The 10,551-nt window shown below is 47.3% G+C and overlaps 1 long non-coding RNA gene across 1 annotated transcript; it reads left to right on the top strand.

The window, feature by feature from the left end:
* The first annotated feature begins 442 nt into the window (after positions 1–442).
* Positions 443–8,597, top strand: LOC125487634. Its single transcript, XR_007266004.1, has 3 exons — positions 443–1,309; positions 1,950–2,193; positions 7,153–8,597. It is a non-coding gene; the product is annotated as an uncharacterized LOC125487634 (long non-coding RNA).
* Positions 8,598–10,551: the final 1,954 nt, after the last annotated feature.

Below are 10,551 nucleotides of genomic sequence, written 5' to 3'. Positions count from 1 at the left end.
ATTTTAAAAGCTGTTGAATTTTGACAGAGGACTAGGAATGCATCCATTATTCACCCCAGTTACTTGTTTCAACTCTCTGGGACACGTATAATTGGGGTTAGTGAATTTGTCAATTTCCAGCTCTATTTATTTCTCCAATGTTACTTCATCATTATTTTTTCAGTTCCTCATTCACACCAGTTCTTTATATCTCAATAACTTCTGGGAGACTTATTGTATCTTCCAACGTGAAGAAAGGTACAAAGTATTTACATAGCTTATCTGTCATTTCCAGCTTTTCTATTATAAATTCTTTCTTGTCTGCTGAAATGGATGTTGTCTCATCTCAAAAGCATAGAATCATACCAGCACATGATGCAATTCAGCCAATTGTGTCTGCCCCTGCTATCCAGTGAACTCAGTGATATTTTCCTCTTGTCTGTGCTTGTTGTCATCAAGCTCACTCTGCTGCGATCCTGGCTATGGAACTGCATGAAGAAAGGAATTCAGAGCAGCTCATGTTCTGGTCCTGGCTCAAACGGAGATCGGAAATCTGCTCTTGCAAAATTGCGTATGGATAAAGATGGAATCTACACCGCCATGCGCCACAATTCCTCGCTTAAGAACATCTGCTGTTTGCAACTTGTGCTGCACTTATTTCTGATGTTGCAAACTGATTTGGGGAGTAACTATGGTCCCCATAACTAGCTCAGAGTTAGGTCCCCACATTGTCTCGTCTCCCTGAATATCTGCACCAACTTAGAAGTAAACACCCAAAAACCAATCTATCAGCACCTCCACTAATTTTACAACAGAAAAATGCAAATTGATTGAAGGGCTATCGTTATTTGCTGGGAAATTAATGTTGCTGCTGCGCATATTAGACCTACGAATGGTGCGCAGCAGCAGGATGTGGAACCTCAAAACTCCTTCATGCCCGTTTGTTTGTATTGTGTTGCAGAAAGTAGAAAGTCATACTTGAGTACAGAGGTGTCTAGGTAGTGTGTCTGAGCAGTCTAAAGTGCTGGATTAAGGCTTCAGTCTCTGAGGAAGTGTGGGTTCAAACCCCACTGCTGCCAGTTGTACCAGGGCTTTGTCGCACTAGTGTGTTGCAAGGGCAAGTTCAGTTTAAGTTGCATTCACAGAAAAGTGCTCTGTTTTGATCCCCACAGTCTATGATGAGTGACAGTACAGAAGCTTCATCAAGTCAGTGGCGCCGTTGTGTTTCTGGAGTGTAGTGGTGATCACGTTCGCTTCACATACAATGACATCTTCGGTTGAATAGAGCACTGCTGCCTCATTATCTTGGCACGATGTGTTGTACTTTTCAGTAAGTGAACAGTGTGAGTTAAGATACTGTTGTTTTCATCACGTAATCTTGCATTCAGCCTACTCGCCAAAATTTAATGTTGTGGGGAAGGGTAGACCATTAAATTTACTTGTAATGAAACAGCTTTTTTGAATGTCTCTCCTTCCTGGTTCTGATAATGAACCGAATTACAGTGCCCAGACCGCCATTGTAACTATGTTGCTGCATTGCTGCATAGCCATTGTGCTTTGCACGTCTGAGTTGCCAAAGCACTCTCATCGCTGTTTCCCTAAATGGTCGCTGAGGTTGTGCTTTCGCCCACTTCTTGTATGAGCCCAATCTGGTCAAATTATCTCACCAGAGACCCTAGAATTGTCTGTCCTCTAATAAGATACAGAACAAAATCTGCAATCCATCTCGTAAGCTTTATCAGAATGTACCCTGCTTTCATGAAAAGGCACATATTCATGAGCCCCCAATTCTTCCACCCCCACCCCTTGCATCCATTATTAATTTCTAAGGAATTACATTGAACGAAACAATGAGAAACCAGAAGCACATGTTCACTTTGAAAAATGTGTTTAAATTTTGCACATTTTTCTCGTTGATTAAATCGAGCAGGATATTGTTTGACTTCTGTGTTCAAAATGCATTCTTTCAGTTCCAGCGATGGTTGTCCTGGAGAGGTGGCCGGTGAGCTGCCTTCTCGGACTCGTGCAATCATTGTGGTGCATGCACACCCACTGTGCTGATCGAAAGGGAAACCTGATGGAATCCAGGCTTTGACTGGTAACTTCAATTTATTTTTTAATGTGAAACCTTCTCGAATTTGGCGATGGACTAAGGCTCCAATCTGTTTGGAGGTGCATTTTGGAATCAACAGCCCCGGCCCGGCTACAAGTTATGTGAGTATTTCGCCACTCGGGCTCCTCGCGCTGTGTGTGTCTGAAAATGCGATCGCATTGTCATTTTTGCTTCTGTTTATGCGTTAAACAGCCGGCTATCTGGGGACTTGCTTAATACCTCAGGGGCTGACACGGTTGGAGAGGTATCGTTTTGCAGCCAAAACCCTCACTGAGGTTCAGGGAGTGTGTCCCGGGGAAAGGTGATTGGGTAACGGTACGGAGGACTTAGTCCCTGGATAGTTTCGAAACAACAAACTTCCAGTGAACAGCCGAGAGCTTTCAGCCATTGCGCCAGGGTCTAGCACTCACTGTGGAATCGACACTAAAGAACAACGGACTCGCGGAAGAAGTACAACGGACCATCAGACAGACGATACTCCGAACACTGAGCAAAACAGGAAAGTGGAACACATTCAACACAGAAGAGAAGAAAGCCCTGGAAAGACTCAAGAAAGACATGAATATTGTTATCTTACTAGCAGACAAAGGACGCATGGCAGCAATCCTAAATAGAACCCAGTACACCAAGGAAGCTAACGCACCACAAGCAGAGATAGTAGGAACTGCAGATGTTGGAGAATCTGAGATAACAAGGTGTAGAGCTGGATGAACACAGCAGGCCAAGCAGCATCAGAGGAGCAGGAAGGCTGACGTTTCGGGCCTAGACCCTTCTTCCGAAATGGGGGAGGGGAAGGAGGTTCTGAAATAAATAGGGAGAGAGGGGGAGGAGGAAAGAAGATGGATAGAGGAGAAGATAGGTGGAGAGGAGACAGACAGGTCAAAGAGGTGGGGATGGAGCCAGTAAAGGTGAGCGTAGGTGGGGAGGTAGGAAGGAGATAGGTCAGTCCAGGGAGAACGGACAGGTCAAGGGGGCGGGATGAGGTTGGTAGGTAGGAGATGAGGGTGGGGCTTGAGGTGGGAGGAGGGGATAGGTGGGAGGAAGGACAGGTTAGGGAGGCGGGGATGAGCTGGGCTGGTTTTGGGATGCGGTAGGGGGAGGGGAGATTTTGAAGCTTGTGAAGTCCACATGGATACCATTGGGCTGCAGGGTTCCCAAGCGGAATATGAGGTGCTGTTCCTGCAACCTTCGGGTGGCATCGTTGTGGCACTGCAGGACGCCCAGGATGGACATGTCATCTGCGGAATGGGAGGGGGAGTTGAAAAGGTTCACGACTGGGAGGTGCAGTTGTTTAGTGCGAACCGAGCGTAGGTGTTCTGCAAAGCAATCCCCAGCTTGGTTTCCCCAATGTAGAGGAGGCCACAACGGGAACAGCGGATGCAGTATACCACATTAGCAGATGTGCAGTCTTCTTGGGGCCTGGGATGGGGTGAGGGGGTAGGTGTAGGGGCAGGTGTAGCACTTCCTGCGGTTGCAGGTTAAAGTGCCGGGTGTGGTGGGGCTGGAGGGGAGTGTGGAGCGGACAAGGGAGTCACGGAGAGAGTGGTCCCTCCGGAAAGCAGATAAGGGTGGGGAGGGAAAAATGTCTTTGGTGGTGGGGTCGAATTGCAGATGGCGGAAGTGTCAGAGGATGATGCGTTGGATCTGGAGGTTGGTGGGGTGGTATGTGAGGACGAGGGTGATTCTGTTTTGGTTGTTATTGCGGGTAGGGGGCGTGAGGGATGAGCTGTGGGAAATGCGGGAAACATGGTCGAGACCCCCCTCGACCACTGAGGGGGGGGGGAAGTTGCGGTCCTTGAAAAATGAGGACATCTGAGATGTACGGGAGTGGAATGCCTCATCCTGGGAGCAGATGTGGCAGAGGCGAAGGAATTGGGAATAGGGGATGGCATTTTTGCAGGAAGGTGGGTGGGAGGAGGTGTATTCTAGGTAGCTGTGGGAGTTAGTGGGCTTGAAATGGATATCAGTTTCTAGGTGGTTGCCAGAGATGGAGACAGAGGTCCAGGAAGGAGAGAGAGGTATTAGAGATGGTCCGGGTGAACTTAAGGTTGGGGTGGAAAGTGTTGGTGAAGTGGATGAACTGTTCGAGCTCCTTGTGGGAGCACGAGGTGGCGCCGATACAGTCATCAATGTAACGGAGGAAGAGGTGGGGTTTAGGGCCAGTGTAGGTACGGAAGAGGGATTGTTCCATGTAACCACGTAAGAGGCAGGCATAGCTTGGGCCCATGCGGGTACTTATGGCTGTAGGAAGTGGGAGGAATTGAAAGAGAAGTTGTTGAGGGTGAGGACGAGTTCGGCTAAGCGGATGAGGGTGGCAGTGGACCGGGACTGTTCAGGCCTGGGGGACAGGAAGAAGTGGAGGGGAATTGGAAGTTTTGGAGGAGGTGGAGGGTGTGGGTGGTGTCACGGACGGAGGTAGGGAGTTCCTGGACAAAGGGGGAGAAAATGGAGTCGAGATAGGTGGAGATAAGTTCAGTGGGGCAGGAGCAGGCGGAGACAATGGGTCAACCAGGGCAGTCAGGTTTGTGGATTTTGGGAAGGAGATAGAAGCGGGCGGTGCGGGGTTGGGAATAATAAGGTTGGAAGCTGTGGGTGGGAGGTCACCTGAGGTGATGAGGTTGTGGATGGTTTGGGAGATGATGTTTTGGTGGTCCGGGTGGGGTCATGATTAAGGAGGCGGTAGGACGAGGTGTCGGAGAGTTGGCGCCTGGCCTTGGCGATGTAGAGGTCAGTGCGCCATACTACAACTGTGCCTCCCTTGTCCGTGGGTTTTATGCTGAGGTTGGGATTGGAGCGGAGGGAGCGGAGGGCTGCACGTTCTGAGGGGGAGAGGTTGGAGTGGGTGAGAGGGGTGGAGAGGTTGAGGTGATTGATGTCTCGACGGCAGTTGGAGGTGAAGAGGTCGAGGGAGGGTAGGAGGCCTTGGGGTGGTGTCCAGGAGGAGGGGGTGTGTTGGAGGCGGGAGAAGGGGTCAGTAGAGGGAGGGTTAGGCTCACGGTTAAAGAAGTAAGCGTGGAGGCAGAGGCGACGGAAAAACTGTTCAACGTCCAAGCCTGAGCGGTATTCATTGATGTTTGGGTGGAGGGGGACAAAGGTGAGCCCTTTACTGAGGACTTGAAATGGATATCGGTTTCCAGGTGGTTGCCAGAGATGGAAACAGAGAGGTCCAGGAAGGAGAGAGAGGTATCAGAAATGGTCCAGGTGAACTTAAGGTTGGGGTGTGTTAGCACTAAATGTGGCCTCCTCTACATCGGGAAAACCAAGCGGAGGCTAGGGGACCGCTTTGCGGAACACCTACGCTCGGTTCGCACTAAACAACTGCACCTCCCAGTCGCGAACCATTTCAACTCCCCCTCCCATTCCTCAGACGACATGTCCATCCTGGGCCTCCCGCAGTGCCACAACAATGCCACCCGAAGGTTGGGGAACAGCACTTCATATTTCGCTTGGGAACCCTGCAGCCCAATGGTATCCATGTGGACTTCATAAGCTTCAAATTCTCCCCTCCCCCTACTGCATCCCAAAACCAGCCCAGCTCATCCCCGCCTCCCTAACCTGTTCTTCCTCCCACCTATCCCCTCCTCCCACCTCAAGCCGCACCCCCATCTCCTACCTACTAACCTCATCCCGCCCCCTTGACCTGTCCGTCCTCCCTGGACTGACCTATCTCCTTCCTACCTCCCCACCTACACTCACATTTACTGGCCCCATCCCCGCCTCTTTGACCTGTCTGTTTCCTCTTCACTTATCTTCTCCTCTATCCATCTTCTATCCGCCTCCCACTCTCTCCCTATTTATTTCAGAACCCCCTTCCCCTTCCCCATTTCTGATGAAGGGTCTAGGCCCGAAACGTCAGCCTTCCTGCTCCTCTGATGCTGCTTGGCCTGCTGTGTTCATCCGGCTCTACAACTTGTTATCTCAGATTCTCCAGCATCTGCACTTCCTACTATCTCAGCTCCTGTTAAACGGCAGCCGAAATTAGAGCGCATGCGTGTCAACGCCGTGGCTCTATAGGTGGGCGGGATTTCACTTTTTTTATAGGTCTGAATGGGTCCTAGTGCCCTTGATGGATCGTCCTGAGCCACAGGATCATGGTTTCTTTTCAGCAGATTCACTCACACATAGTTGATACTTGCAACCGGGAAGAGTCGATGGGAAGTGTATATATTCACTGTGACAGGTTGTAACCTCTGTGTAGTTACCTGAATAAACTGTTCCCCAACATTTGGTGACGTTTCAGTTCCATGCTCCTGACTTTGAGCTGTGCATTGCGGAGGGCATAGGGAAGTCGGAGGACCTTCCTTCGGTAAAAATAAATTTGCCCGACCCGAATGGACAGAGTTTGGGAAGGGTCGCTGTTGCTAAACAGTAGATTTGTGAGCATGGGTAAGGCCCATCAAGCTTGCTCTGCCACTCAATAAGCTCGTGGCTCATTTAATTGTGGTTTAATTTCATTTTTCTGCCAGTTTCTGCTTCTCCTCTGTCATCGTCTCCGTGCCTGTTTGACCATATGGAGGAAGCGTGCGGTGACCAGCAGCAGACTTGATACCTTCCACAACCAGTGGACACCTCAGGATGCTGAGTGTCTCACAGAGACTTACAAACACATTCTGATTTAGTTTGAAATGTTGCCGTTTCACATTCCCTTTTTTTTTTAGACATTGTTGCTGATTTTAGGTTATTTTAGTTTGTTTGGATTACGTATTTAGTGAACTAAAGGGCACGGAAGGAACCTCTTCAGGTAGCTCTACAAAGGTTACAACCCATTACATTTAATGTATCTATAAAGCCCATGGACTGTTCTCAGCAGGAAATATCCGCTCCCCAGAGCTTTCTTTCTTCCCATCGAGGTCATAGTCTAGTGGCAGTCCTGGATGAACGGCAGGTTTCCATTCCCGATGAACATGAATGAACCAGTTTGTGATTTAATGACGATCTGGAAGTTTTTATGGTCCCCATTCCCCAGCACCAGCCCCACAAATTACCAGATCCATTCACTTTCGTTTCAAAGCTGCCTTTGCTTTTGTGTGTTACCTTACACTCTTTTTGTTTCGATTTAGATCAATTCCACAGTGTTTTGGAAATTGAGGATGTGCAGTCGCAATACATACAAAACATCACACCAGGATCTGACAGAGTTGTGGAATATAATGTAAGCTGAATATCATTGGATTTTAAACATGGAAGGTGGATGCACCATTCGTAGCTAAGAGAAACTGTGCACAGATTCTGTGTGGATAAGACTACAGGAGAACATCTGATTTTTTAAAAACTAAACCAATGCCACACTGACAAGAAACTGTGGATATCTGGGGACTGTGGGAAGGGTTTCAATTATCCATTCAAGCTGCAAACACATCTGTGCAGTGACACCAGGGAGAAACTGTTCACCTGCTCCATGTGTGAGAAGCCATATGTGATGACCTCCCGCCTGCTGGCTCACCAGCGGGTTCACAGTGGAAAGGGGTTGTTCCCCTGCTCTGAGTGTGGCAAGGAATTCATTCAGTCACTCCCCACGCCCTGCTGACACACCAGCGAGTTCACACTGGGGAGAGACTGTTCACCTGCTCTAAGAGTGGGAAGGATTTCTCCTGGTCATCCAACCTCGTGAAACATCACCAGGTTCAGTCTGAGGAAAGACCCTTTAAATGTGCAGACTGTGGGAACTGCTATAAGAGCTCAAGTGGATTGATGTACCATCAATGTGTTCACACTGAAGAGAGACTGTTCAAGTGCTCTCACTGCGGGGCTGGATTCAGGACATCATCTACTCTCACTGTGCACCAGCAAATACACACAGCCATTCACCTGCACAGAGTGTGGGAAGAAATTCACTCGGTCATCCAACTTGATGAAACACCAGCAAGTTCACAAGTAACTGCAGTCACTGGATGTTTTTTGTTTGTTTGTTCATGGGATCATGGCATCGCTGGCTCGGCCAATATTAACCATCCATTCTAACTGCCCAGAGGATGGTTAAGAGTCAACCACATTGTTATGGAACAGAATTCACATGTAGGCTGGATCAAGTCAGAAGAAACAAGGCCCAATGGTACAAAGAGTTGATTCCTGGTCTCTTATCCTGTTTCTGAAATGATAATGAATAATTGTACAGCTGATTTAAATGCGAAAGACCAAAATGGGTTTTATTCTGATTGAGTACATCCTCCTGTTTTCTCAGTTGTTATTGACAATCTCATTCCCCTCGCACCATAACCTGTTCCAGAGAGTGTTACAGAAAAGAGGGAATGGTCAGCTGCAGTTGGTCACTTGAAGGGTCACTTCAACCCAAAAGGTTAACTCTGATTTCTCTCCATAGATGCTCCAGAACTGCTGAATGTTTCCAGTTGGTTTTGCCTCTGATTTTCAATATTTACAGTTTCTAAAAAAAAATCAATATTCACTGTGTATGGTTCAGAGGTGTTTCATTGATGAGGTTGGTGCGTTTTGGAAGTTGAATGTTAGACCACAGATCAGACATGATCCCATTGAATGGCAGTACAGGCTTGGGGGGTCGGGGAGGGGGTGGGTGGGGGGTGGGGGGTGGCGTGGAGGGTGGTGGTGGAATGATCTACTCCCGTCCCTATAAAAGTTGTCCACCTGCAGCTCAATATTTTCCATCATTGCTCACTTCACATCCATGTCTAACACACTCCAAGTTGATGCTGGCTGAACAAATCTCCTGTGTTTAAACAAAACTTGTTAATATTCAGTGCTCCCTCTCCTGCCGCCTGAGTTTAACTCTTGTCAGAGAATGTTGTCTCTTTTTACTGTGTCAATAGATATAACAGACTGATCCTGGATTCTCATCATCCTGGGATCCACAAAACCCTTTATTTTTCTCTTCCTGTTTCAGTCTGACTCTTTAATTTCTCAGTTTCAGTCTGCTCTCCTTTCAAGCTCTTCAACAAACCCATTTGGACAGACTAGATGCAGCTGGAAGTTACACAGGGAATTGGGAAGTGGGCGGAAGCACGAGGAGAGGCAACATCAAAGTAAGCTCCCATTTTAACGACAGAAATTCTCCATGACCCAGCAAGTGGTGAGGGGCCTGAGAGTGTGGGGGAGGCAAATTCAATCAGAGATTTGTGAAGACACTCAGACAGTGACCTATCCATCTGATTTTTAACTCTGATAGACAGACAAAAAGAAAGAGTGCCTTTGACAATCTCGAAGCAATGAAAAATGCTTCACAATCAAGGATTTCAACCTCAAATCTCTGACAATACAGGGACAAAGTCTATCATTTATATCAGTTATCTATCAGCCTCCTCTTTTCTTGAGAAAAGAGTTTTAAGCTGTTCAGTCTTTCATGGTGATTATAACCTTTCCTTTCCTGTAAGATTTGTGACTGAAACTGTATTTTCCTGTTCCCTGTGAGTGATGCCAGCAGCAGAAACAGTTCCTAACCTACGACAGATTTCAATTGGACTATTTGTATTTACAAATTCATTCTCACCCTCAAATACAGTGTGAAATTGTTGTAAAGCAGAAAGAAAGGAATTAGTAAGAACCCGCAAAAACACAAAGGCAGCATATTAAACTGAGCTACATGAACCTGGTGATTTGTGGGGCTGGCATTGGGAAAATGTGACCACGACCACAACTGGTTTGAATTACAGCATCCCTACAGTGCCGAAAGAGGCCATTCAGCTCATTGAGTCTGCAGTGACCCTCTATCCCACTGTACCTCCATAACCCCGAATTTTCCATGGCTCACCCGACCTGTCTAACCCGCACATGACAGCCGATTTAGCATCGCCAATTCACCTCACCTGCACATTTTTGGACTGTCGGAGTATCACAGATTAGATCTAGAGCACAGCTCTAAAGGCACAAAATTGTGGATGAAGGCTCAAAAATACTCACCTCTGGAACGATTTCACTGTTTTTCAAAATAAAATCTAGGGGAACCTGCAGCTACAAAGTTTTCAGATTCTCTCTGGAGGAAGTGAATTCAAAACTTGTGCCACTGACCCAGGGGTGCGCTGACATCACAGAGGCCTGGGAGCTATCAGAATTGTAATAGATTTCTAATAAGGTGGGGATGAGACACAGGGGGTTGGCAGGAGACATTAAATAGCAGAAATGTTAGACCCTCAAGGCCGCAGGGAATGGAATTACGGCTGGAAAAGAAACAAAGTGACAAAAGATGTGCCTGGAACCAGGTGTGCATTTGACATTGAAACAAGAAACGAATTGAAAGTAAAGTAGGGGACAGAGTTAACAATCTGAAATTGTTGGTCATACTGCTGGGTGCGGAAAGCTGTAAAGCCGGGGTAGTTCTATTTCAGCCAACATAAGTATAATGGGCCAAGTGGCCTTGATGTGTGCTGTAACTTTTTGATATTTTTATTCTGACATTTAGAGTTCAATTCTGATGAATATTAATAACCTCTCAAATTGGACTGGAGTTTAATAAATATACAAATGTCAAATAAATCAGCTTTACTTCAAAC

Source organism: Rhincodon typus, chromosome 43 (genome assembly GCF_021869965.1).
Source record: "Rhincodon typus isolate 14 chromosome 43, sRhiTyp1.1, whole genome shotgun sequence".
NCBI classification, from domain to species: Eukaryota; Metazoa; Chordata; class Chondrichthyes; order Orectolobiformes; family Rhincodontidae; genus Rhincodon; species Rhincodon typus.
Note: the sequence above shows the minus strand (reverse complement) of the source record. Positions and strands in the feature narration are given on the sequence as shown.